The sequence below is a fragment of the Macaca mulatta genome, chromosome 12 (assembly GCF_049350105.2).
Source record: "Macaca mulatta isolate MMU2019108-1 chromosome 12, T2T-MMU8v2.0, whole genome shotgun sequence".
Taxonomy (NCBI): Eukaryota; Metazoa; Chordata; class Mammalia; order Primates; family Cercopithecidae; genus Macaca; species Macaca mulatta.
Genome location: NC_133417.1, coordinates 15,538,968 through 15,550,324, shown reverse-complemented (window position 1 = coordinate 15,550,324; position 11,357 = coordinate 15,538,968). Strand labels below are relative to the sequence as shown.

The window sequence follows — 11,357 nt, the reverse complement described above, 5'->3', positions numbered from 1 at the left end:
AGGCCACTGTGAGTGGAACGATACTTGACTGTGGTTGGATGCTCAGGGTATGAGTTTGGAGCAGGCTCCAGCCAGCCTCTCTGACCCACGTGAATGTGTAACCTCTGGAGACAATCAAGCTTTTATGGGTGGAGTGCGGATGTAAAGTTCTCCACTGAATGTTCTATAAATGCTTTTTATTAGCCACCACTTTATAATGTGAGAGCCATTGAATTAGGTATCCATTAGCGTCTACTCTCTGGGGAAGCAAGGTTGCCTTCCCAAGGCATCCTTGGATGCTCTGAGGCTGGTTCAGCTTGGCAAGGAAAATATCCAAGTGACAGGTGGTTCTGGACTCAGGCAGGCAGTCTGCTCATATTTCTTTGTGTGTGTGTGTGTGTGTGTGGTTGCCTTGTCAATGACTAGAATCGGAGGGAAGGGGACAGGCTTCTGGGTGACTCTAGCAGTAGGCAGAAGGCTGGGCAGGGCCTCTTTGTACAGTTGTGCAGGCTGTGCACTGCCCAAGCATACATTTAAGAGAGCATTGTTTATATCATAGAAACCATAGGTTGCATTGGTCTAGTATGACCATTCTGGGAAATAGAAGTGGAAGTATCTCATTCTAATAAAAATCAGAAAACGGTAAGAGTTTAAAAATGAATAGAAATGAAGTATCTGAGAAAGGGAACATTTTGATTTGGTGCAGAGGTGTCATGTAGACTCCCAGCATCCCTGAGGCAGGGCGTATGGGCTGGGTCAGTCCATGGTGGACAGGGGAAGGAGGGGGGCCTGGGGTCAACAAGGGCATGCTGGGCTCCTCCCTGGTGTACTCTGGTATACCCAGCTGCACAAGGCTCTGCCTCCTGCCTCCCTTCAGATGATGCTGCCACAGTTTTCACCAGGTCATGGGTGCCTCCCTTATGGGGACCTGCAGGTGGCTGGGGCAAGGCAAGAGGGGAGACTGGTGGCAGTAATACCATGTCAGAGGTCGTGACAATTGTTTTGGTGAGAGGTTGGCAGGGGGGCAGCAGGTTTGGGGGATGAGGTGGGCTTTTTGTTGAGTGAATTCAGGGCTTGAGGCAAGAGACAAGAGATGGTGCGGACGGCAGTGCCTAAACAAAGATGGGAACGTGGGAAGACTGGGGACTCCTCCCAGGCTGGAGCCCGGCCACATGACTCTTAGTTGAACCCAGCAGGTTTTTAAAGCTGGGACTGGTGAGAGAATGCCATCATGATCATGTCGAAGGGTGCTGAGATTTCCAAATGGTTTCTGGTGGAATATCAATCCTGAGATACATTTGGCGGAAAAATCAAACCAAGCCAACCTTCAAAATATACTCAGGTTGAGCGAGGTGGCAACACCGCACATGGCATGCTGTGCTCGGGCCCAGAATAGGTTGGTGCTGAGAAGTTCTGTCTAATGAGACCAGGCTTGCATCACTGCAGCCAGGATTTCCTAAATATGGCTGTAACATTTAAAAAGAATGAATACCTTTTAATTTCCCCGGGAGCTGGTATTCGTCTGTCATCTGAATACCGAATGGGGCCTGCCCAGGGGTCTGTCCCTGTGCCCAGAAGCCTTGCTGAGCTGCGTGGAGCAGATTGTAGCTGCACCCTCCCCCCACCCCGCCACTGCCCTCCAACATCCGGAGGCTCAGAGGAGCTGACAGCTGCTTGCCTCCAAGGCTTTCCAGAGCCGTCTTCAGACAGCTCTCCCTCCAGCCAGTCTCCACTGAATAGTATTCTGTTGTATATATGTACCACATTCTTCCATAGATGGGCATGTAAGTTGCTTCTAAATCTTGGCTACTGTGAATAGTGCTACAGTAAACATGGGAGTTCTGATGTTCATATGGTAGTTCTATTTTCAATTTTTTTTTTTTTGAGACGAAGTCGCTCTTGTTGTCCAGGCTGGAGTGCAATGGTGTGACCTCAGCTCACTGCAGCCTTCACCTCCTGAGTTCAAGTGATTCTCATGCCTCAGCCTTGTGAGTAGCTGGGATTACAGGCGCCTGCCACCATGCCTGGCTAATTGTTGTATATTTAGTAGAGACGGGGTTTCGCCATGTTGGCTGGGCTGGTCTCAAACTCCTGACCTCACGTGATCTGCCCGCCTCGGCCTCCCAAAGTGCTGGGATTACAGGCATGAGCCACCGCGCCTGGCAGTATGCATTTTTTGTTTCTGTTATTCTTGGGACACACGAGGAAATGTTGCCATGCTTTGCAATTTCAAAGCACCTTTACCTGCATTGTCTGATTTCATCCTCACAGTAACGCTATGGGAAGTCTTCAGGGAGCGCTATTCCCAAAGTTAGATAGAAACCTAGATTCCGAGGGATGAAGTGTCTTTTCCTAGGTCTCAGCCAGTGGCATGGCTCAGTCTTAAACCCAGGTCTCCTGGTCTTTTCACGTATGTATGGTGTTCTGAGAGATGCCCAGGAGGCAGCTGGGTGTGTGGATTTGGCTCACAAAGCAGAGGCTTAGGCTGCAGAGAGAGAGATAAGAGTCTCACCAGCAAATGTACCTTTTGCTTTTCTGATGAAAGGAGACATACGCAGCTGGAGCTGGCTTTGCCCATTTTCCCTCTCCTACCTCGAAGGCAGGTGTGATGTCTGGGGCTGTGGCAGCCATCTTGTCACCAAGAACTGGCAAGTGATGCCAGAGGCCCATTCACCACAGATTGTGGTGTGGAGGCCCAGGAGGCGCCAGCGCTGCTGAGTGGTTGAAATCCCATGGGCGTCTGCTTACCTCTGGACTTCCTGTGATGAGGAAAACAGGCCCAGCTTTTCTAAGTCCCTATAGTCAGGTTTTCTTTGCTTGATGCTTCCCTGGGGGATGTGACACCTAGAGGAGTAGCATGAAGGAGAAAGAGCAAGTACACTAAAGAATGCAGACAGTGCTGCAAGAGTAGGGAGCCTGGATCCTCAGCGACCCGGGATCAGCCTTGCACCCGCTACCACCAGGCTGTGTGAGGTAAATGGGAACGGTCCTGGTGTGCTAAGCCACAGCTGGTCAGGTTTCTGTTACGGGTAGGCAAAATGATTCCTAATGGTTACACCTTTCTTCCTTGGGTAAGATGCTAAATTGATTTATGAAATAAATTATATAAATGGATAAACACACACACACACACACACACACACACACACACACACACACACACACACACACAGAGACAGTGTGGAAACAGAGAGAGGCAGAGGCGAGGGTGGGGTGGAGAGGTAAAGGACTGTCTGGCTGGGACCAGCCTTCCCGGGCGGGCGTGGGGAAAGGCACAGCCTCGATGGAGTCTCGAGGGAGCAGCTCCTTCCTGGGGGCTCTGCCAGGCGCTGTAGGCACTGCGTCTTTTTGCCCCACGGCTCCCTGCTGCATGCTGAATGCTGTCGTGTCTGCTGCTGCTGTCCGGGCCTCGCTGTCACCCCACGCTGTCCTGGGTCATGTTCCCGTCGTGGCTGACTTGCCTCTGCATGCTTAGCTGTGTGGCAACTTGCAACAAAGCAGGAAAGCCCCCTCTTCTCTTTCTGGGCCGCCCTGTAATGGAGACCTGAGCAGAGTGGCTTGCACACCAGTGGAGCGTCTCATTTTGGTTTCTCTTGGAGCTGTCCCTCTGTCCTGAACCAGATGCAGGTGCAGGAGGCTGGGCCGTGGGAGGACCAGAGAAGCAGCTGCAGTGCTGGGCTTCAGAAACCTTTCTGGCCACAACCCACGCCCAAGATGCACTCCCGCTTCCACGATGGAGAGAAGGGTCAGTGTGGGAACACCTAACACAGTGTCATTTTTTTCAAAGTTTGGGCCCCAGGCCTGCAGTTCTGTTCCCTCCTCCCGGGTGCAGATTCCCGATCCTGCCCACACTCCTCCTAGAACACGTCAAGTGGCTACCTGTGCAGAACTCCTGCTTCTTAGGGGCTTATTTGTGGAGCGTGAATCCCAGAATAGACATTTCCCTATGAAGGAACACAGATAATGGGAGAAGAAAAAAGATGCCTCCTTATTGGGGCAGGTTTGCTTCGCCCAAAATAGCCCTGTAACCAACGTGCTTCTGAAGTGCCTTTTGAAGTCTAGGAACATTTGTAGTATTTTACATTGGCTTAATAATTTATTGATGTTTAATATTTCACAAGAGTAAGGCAGAAAACCTGATAAAATTTTCATATCTGCTATTATAAGCTAAATGGATTGTGAGGCGCTTCCGGATGGTGCTGAGTGGCTGAGGCCTGGGGTACGCCCCCTGCCCCCTCCCATCACGGCAGGTCCAGGCAGCCAAAGTCAAACTCCTCCATCCATTAGTTATCCCAAACATCCCATGCACTCGGGAGAGTCAGAGGCCTGGGGATGTCGTGAAGTTTGGTTGAACAGCAAGACGTGCTTAGGGTGTGATTTGATTAGGGCCAGACATCTCCCCTGTTCCCCCGATTTTCCCTGCTGACCTGTTGTTGATGCCTGCAATGTCCATCATTAGAACAGATTGCACTGCTTGCAGGACCATCAACACCCGTGAAAAGCGTAGCTTATAAATAATAGTAATAGCAAATCGGTGTCACTGTTCTCCTATAGAATTCATTAACTTCTCACAAGAATCCTATGAGGTGGGGAGCTCTTGTTATCCCCATTTTATAGATGAGAACACTGAGACAGAGAGGAAAAGCTGATTTGCTCAGGATCATGCAGTGGCAGTGAGCTGGAATTTGAATCCAGGCAGTCTCACTCCAGAGTCTGTGCTTTTACCCATTACACTGTTTTTCTTCTCTAAGTACAAGTCAAATCAACAGTTGGAAGGTATCTTCTCCAGGCACAGAGCTCCGGGCCACACACTCTGGAGGAGATAAAAATGGAGACTTCTAGTCTGAGCGATGTGCTCAGTAGCACGGAAGCGCTCAGAAGGCACTCCGGCCCTCCCCTTGCTAGCTGAGTGACCCCGGGCAAGTTCCGCGATCATTTAGAGCCCAGATAATATCTGCCTCACAGGTTTACCGTGAATATGAAAGAAGATACGTTAAAAAAAATTACACTAGAGCTGGGTCAGCAAACTCTGGAGAATGGGCCAAATCCAGCCTGTGGACCACTTGTGTTCTTTTTTCCCTAAACAGTTTATTGATATGCAAATCACACACCATGAAATTTACCCATTTGAGGTGAACAATTCAGTCGTTTTCAGTGTGTTCACAGACATGTGCAACCATCGCCACAGTCAATTTTAGAACATTTTCATCACGTCGAAGCCCTTTAGCTACCATCCCTACCCCTTAATGTCTTCTCATTCTACCCCTCCTCACCACGTAACTACAGATGTGCTGTCTGTCTTTATAGACCTCCCTGTTCTGGACGTTCCATTTGAATGAGTGGAATCATATAATACTGGTTTGTTTTTTTTTATAACTGACTTCTTGTTTTTAGCATACCACTTTCTAGGTTTTCTCCATGCTGTAGCATGTGTCAGTATCTCATTCCTTCTTATGACCAAATAATATCCCATTGTATGGATAGACCACATTTTGTTCACCCATTCCTCAGTTGATAGACACTTGGATTGCTTCTGCTTTTTGGCTCTTAGGATGCCTACTGCTTTTGTAAGCAAGATTTTATTGTGATACAGTCCTGCTCAGGCCTGCGATTAAGGTGAGACAAGCAAGGTGCCCAGGGTTTAACAAATTAAGGAGCACTCAACTCTCCGGGTCCTGCAAGTTCACAGCCAGCTCTGGCCACACCTATTTGTTTACCTATGGCCTGTCACTGCTTCTGCCCTAGAGTGGCAGAGCTGAATAGTTGTGATAGAGATGTCTGGCCCACAAAGCCTAAAATATTTACTAGTGTTGGAACCGAACTGTCGATTCCTTCCTGGGCAGGGGTTGCCGCGAAGGATCACCGACACGAGATTCACAGCAGAGAGTTATTTATTACTAGCGCGCTAGGGTCCCAAGTTCTAAGTTGGCCCTGGGACCCCGACTGCTTGTTACAGGCTGTTTATATAGGCAAATACAAGTTCAAACACAGCTTAGGGCGCGAAATTCAAACAAAGCTTTAGGCGCGTGGTAATTGGGTCTGTCTATGGCCTGAGCAAGTTGTCTTATGCTAATTGGTTAGAGCAGGACCTTATGAGGTTTTTTCTTGGAGTTGCTGATTCCGGGAACTTCGAGGCAGGGTGGGACCCCCGGAATTGGCAGGGTGGGACCCCATGAGGTTGTTTCCCGGAATTGGCAGGGTGGGACCCTATCAGGGTGGGACCTTATTGAGGCAGGGTGGGACCCTATCCAGAGCCACCTGGTGTTAATTTTTTCTATATGAGGCCTATTTTCTAAATTTTATGAGGCCTAGTTTCATTCCCTCCTCTTTTTGTGTCAGAGGCTCAATCTTGAGCCTCTTTTTTAGTCCTGAGGGTCTGGTATAGTTGGGTCAGAACCATAGCATGTAATCTATTTTTAATAAGGGTGAGTAAGTGGTTGAGTATGCATGGCCTGAAAGTCAGGATGAGCGTGAGCAGGATGAGGGGTCTTAAGATGGTGGAGATTAGGGTGCTAAGCCAAGGGGATTGGTTGTACTAATTTTTAAACTAACTTTGTTGAGATTTTTTCTCTTTTAGTTTTGCCATAGAATCTTTAACTATTTTTGAATGATCTGCATAAAAACAATATTGCTCTTTTAGGGCTGCACAGAGCCCGCCCTTTTTTAGAAAGACAATTTCTAGTCCTTGTCGGTTTTGTAATATAATTTCAGACAGAGAAGTCAAGGACTTTTCAAGTTTTGTGATAGATTGTTCTATGGCTTTAAGGTTTTTATCTATGGCTACTTTAAGTTGTTGCAGATGATGGTTACTATGCACTAGGGTTGCTGTCCTGGTCTTAACTCTAGCCGCTACCTTAATTTTTAACATGTCTGCGAGGGTGAGGGAGATTAAGGGCGGGGAAGTGCTTTGAGGAGTTTTTAGTTGGGGCTTCTCCGATATGGAAACCGGGGGCTTCTTAGCTTCTAATAAAACCTGGTCTGGCCTTACTGCAACAGGGGCAGTGTCTGGATTGACTAATAGTCTGATTTGGAGGGGAATTTTAGGCGGGTTGTGCTGGTATAAATAGAGACTTTATATTAATTTTGTTGTTATCTATCTGTTATTTTTTAGGTTGAAATAGAGGTCTGGAAACCAAGTCTTTATAGGACTTTATATATGCTTTATAGGAGCATTCTCGGAGGTCCTATTTAAGACCTCTTGATTATTAAAATTAATTATCTGTCAGGTCAGGCTAAATGGCCGGTGGGGGTTAGCGTCAAAAACTACACTAGAGACGGCGCAGGGAAGAAGGGTAAACAATAAGTAAGGAGTTAGATACGAGAGAGTCTTATCTTGAGCGGGTCCGCGGAGCGTTGGAGTTTTCACGTCTTAAGTGGTGTTGATCCGGACGTCTCTGGAGCAGCCTTGGCGTGGGATGCGTGGATCTAAGTGGAGATTCCGTCAACCTTTATGGCTGGAAGGGGTGACTGGTCAGGAGAACAATGTAGGGTTCTTTCCACCGAGGCTCTAGTCCTTGAGTGCGATGCTGTCTAACGTAGACAGAGTTTCCCACCTGGAAGGGGTGACTGGTCTGTGGATGTCTGGGTTGGTACAGTTCTGCCAAGGGGGCCCAGATTTGGGCCTGTACTGCTTGGAGTCCTTTTAGCCGGGCCTGTAGGTCAGTCTTAGGATCGGAGGGGGAGAAGGAATTAAGCAAGGTTGACAAAGGGGGAGGTCCTCCGTAGAGGATTTCATATGGAGTGAGCCCAAAACGGTTAGGTGTATTCCGGGCCCTTAACAGAGCTAAGGATAGGAGGCGTCTCCAATCTTTTAAACCAGTCTCTAAGGTCAATTTAATAAGGGTCTCTTTTATTGTTTTATTTATTCTTTTTACTTGTCCTGAGCTCTGGGGTCTATAGGCACAATGTAATTTCCAATTAATCCCCAATATCCTGGCGAGCCCCTGACTTACCTGAGAAACGAAGGCCGGCCCGTTATCTGACCCAATTACCTTGGGAAGTCCGAATCTAGGAAAGATTTCTTCCAAAATTTTCTTGGCTACTATGTGTGCCGTTTCTTGCCGGGTGGGGTAGGCTTCTACCCATCCTGAAAAGGTATCTACAAACACCAGTAAGTACTTATATCCAGCATAGTGAGGTTTTACTTCAGTGAAGTCTATTTCCCAATAGACTCCTGGGCGGTTATCACGAGTTCGTTTCCTTTCTGGCACTCGGGTAGCCCCAGCGTTTACCTGCTGACAGACCTTACAGGCAGATGTCACTTGTTCTACGAGGGTACTTGTCTTTGGGATTAGAAAGTCAGTTTTTTTAATCAGTAATTTTAGCTTTCAATTATTTAAGTGTGTCCAGGCATGCATCTGCTGGATCATTGCCAGGGCCTCCTTGGTCAGCATTGGGGGTTCGTCAGTGCTGCCAGCAGTTATGCCCCCGGGATTTTTTTTCTTGGCCCAGCCGTGGGGGCTGAGCCTCTTTAGGGACCCCTTCTGGGGGTCCGGCAGGTGACACAGGGCGGCTGGGCTGGGGGCTGCCCTCAGGACTGGGCTCTGTGCCTTTTTGCAGGGAACTTTCCGAATGGAAACTCTGGTTGCTGTTCTCATCATTGAGATCCAGCAGGATGAGAGGGCCACCCCCTCGGGGACTGGCGCCCCTGCCCCGACGTTCCCGGCCACGGGATCTCTTTGCCCCGCCACCTGCCCGCCTTCGTTCCTCCTCCTGGGGGTCCACCACTGGCACTTACTTGAAGATACGAAGGGAAGTGTCGCCTACAGTCACTCATTGCTTCTTCCATTTTTGGACCTTCTTGATGGTCGCCATTATCTTCTTGATGTTATCTTCGGCCCGGCTCCGGGTCTCGGCTGGTACGGTCCGGCCGGCCATGCTGGCGTGGCTGGGGCCGGAGCCGAGCCCGCGGCGGGGCCGCCTCCCGTCTGGCGGGCTCAGGCTTGGCGCCAGGCCCGGGCGCCGCGCTCTCGGCCTGCCGTTCCTCCGGGAGTTGGCCGAGTCCTCTTTTGTCCTTAACGCCTCCGCGAGTCCCCTGTTCTTTGCAGTAGGCACACTGGTCTTTTTCCACTTTTGGCCGTCTCCGCTTCTTTCCCTCTCTCCCTGGTCCTTTCTTTCTCATAACTGCTGCCAGGATTTTTGTTAAATGCTTATCCTTTACTCGGTTTTTACGATCCTTTCGCTCTATCTGTTCCTTCGCTAACCTGGCTTCCCTTTCCTTAGGGGTTTCTTTCTTATCTTGGCCAAATTTGTGGGGCGTTTCCCTGCCCCTTTGAGACCCGCCAACAGAGCCTGGCGATAGATTTGGAGACTCTCCCTACCTGGTGCCGTTTCATAGTCCTAGTCCGGGCGGGTGAGGGGAAATCCCTCGTCTATTTTATTGGGAAGTTGGGTTGGGAGGCCTCCTGGTCCTGGCACATTTTTCCGGGCCTCCAAGAGGACTTGCTGCCTTTTTCAGTGGTCAAGAGGACCTGCAGGAGTTGCTGGCAATTATCCTAGGTGGGCTGGTGGGTGAGGAGAATGGATTCTATTAACGAGGTTAGGGCCTGAGAGTCTTGGGAAAAGGAAGGGTTATGGGTCTTCCAGTTATAGAGGTCAGAGGCAGAGAAGGGCCAGTACTGGACTGTGTGACTGACAGTACCGAGGGGAAAAAGGGAGGATTGCTAAGTGGAAGGGCCTTCTGGGTCCTCAGTCCGCCGCAAGCGGAGACGAGGAGGTGTCGGCGGCGGCGTCCGAGGGGTGAGTTTGGGCGGGGCTGGAGGAGGAGACGGGGTGGAGGGAGGGGCCGAGGGAGAAGTTGGAGAAAGGGTAGGGGTCGAGGCGGTAGAGGAAAGAGCTGGGGACAAGACAGGGGGCAAGGGTGAAGCGTAAGGTGGAGGTCCCCGAAGGGGGTTTTGAGGTGGAGGAGGCAGGGGTTCGAGAAGGAGGAGGTCCCTCTGGGGTTTATCTAGGAGGACTGGCTTATGCGGGTCCGGATTCCGATTCTTTGGGGCTTCTAAGGCAAGGAGGGTAGATTGGGATGGGGAAGGGGGATGGAGGAAGGGTTTCACCCAAGAGGGAGGGTTTCGGACCAGATCCTCCCAAGTAATTATGTAGGCCACCTGGTCTGGGTGTCCGTGTGGCCCAGGATCCATCACTGTTGCTTTAACCTGTAAGATAATTGGGAGGTTAAATGTTTCGTCCCGGGGCCACCCAACATGGAGGGTAGGCCACTTGGACGAGCAGAATTTTCGCCATCGTCCCTTACGGAATTCTATGGAGAGGTTGTGGGCTCGAGCCCGAACGTCAGGGAAGTGAGTCAGGGTCAGAGACAAAAGAGTCGTCAACGTCTGTCTTATTTCGTCCACGTATAACAAACAAGGACAAAACAAAAGTAACAAAAACAAAGACCAGACAAGTAAGGAGAAGCCGCGCGGCCAGAGAGTAGCGCCACAAGATTACAAAATATTCAGACGGCAGGGGCGGCCTGCCTACAGATTTGAGGAGGCTGACCCAGTCATTAGCCTTCTCCCAGACTACCGCCAGGGCGTCCCCCAGGGCGAAAAGTGGGAAGGTGCGGGACACGTCTGTCCCCCTTCCCCACTTAATTCAGAAGGAGTACTCTCCAGAGTTCAGAGTTAGCCGGCAAGACAGACAGAACAAAACGAAGGTACCTGGTAGGTCCGTTCAGTCAGCAGTCCGTGGCCCGGGCCAGATAGGTCTCCGCCGGATGGGTCGGGGGTCCTCGGACGACCCCACTTCCCGGCCAATGCACCAAATGTTGGAACCGAACTGTCGATTCCTTCCTGGGCAGGGGTCGCTGCGAAGGATCACCGACACGAGATTCACAGCAGAGAGTTATTTATTACTAGCGCGCTAGGGTCCCAAGTTCTAAGTTGGCCCTGGGACCCCGACTGCTTGTTACAGGCTGTTTATATAGGCAAATACAAGTTCAAACACAGCTTAGGGCGCGAAATTCAAACAAAGCTTTAGGCGCGTGGTAATTGGGTCTGTCTATGGCCTGAGCAAGTTGTCTTATGCTAATTGGTTAGAGCAGGACCTTATGAGGTTTTTTCTTGGAGTTGCTGATTCCGGGAACTTCGAGGCAGGGTGGGACCCCCGGAATTGGCAGGGTGGGACCCCATGAGGTTGTTTCCCGGAATTGGCAGGGTGGGACCCTATCAGGGTGGGACCTTATTGAGGCAGGGTGGGACCCTATCCAGAGCCACCTGGTGTTAATTTTTTCTATATGAGGCCTATTTTCTAAATTTTATGAGGCCTAGTTTCACTAGCAGGCCCTTCACAGAAAACGTTTGTTCACCCTGGTTCTTGACAACAAGTCAACCTAAGGTCCCTTACTCTCAAGTTTGAAGTAGAAGACAAAAACAAGGACTTAAAGG

General features: G+C 50.1%; 1 long non-coding RNA gene across 1 annotated transcript; it reads right to left on the bottom strand.

The window, feature by feature from the left end:
• Positions 1-5,852: 5,852 nt before the first annotated feature.
• Positions 5,853-10,072, bottom strand: LOC144333360 (uncharacterized). The gene is made up of 2 exons (XR_013401946.1): positions 7,533-10,072; positions 5,853-7,433 (listed from the first exon to the last, which is right to left on the bottom strand). It is a non-coding gene; the product is annotated as an uncharacterized LOC144333360 (long non-coding RNA).
• Positions 10,073-11,357: the final 1,285 nt, after the last annotated feature.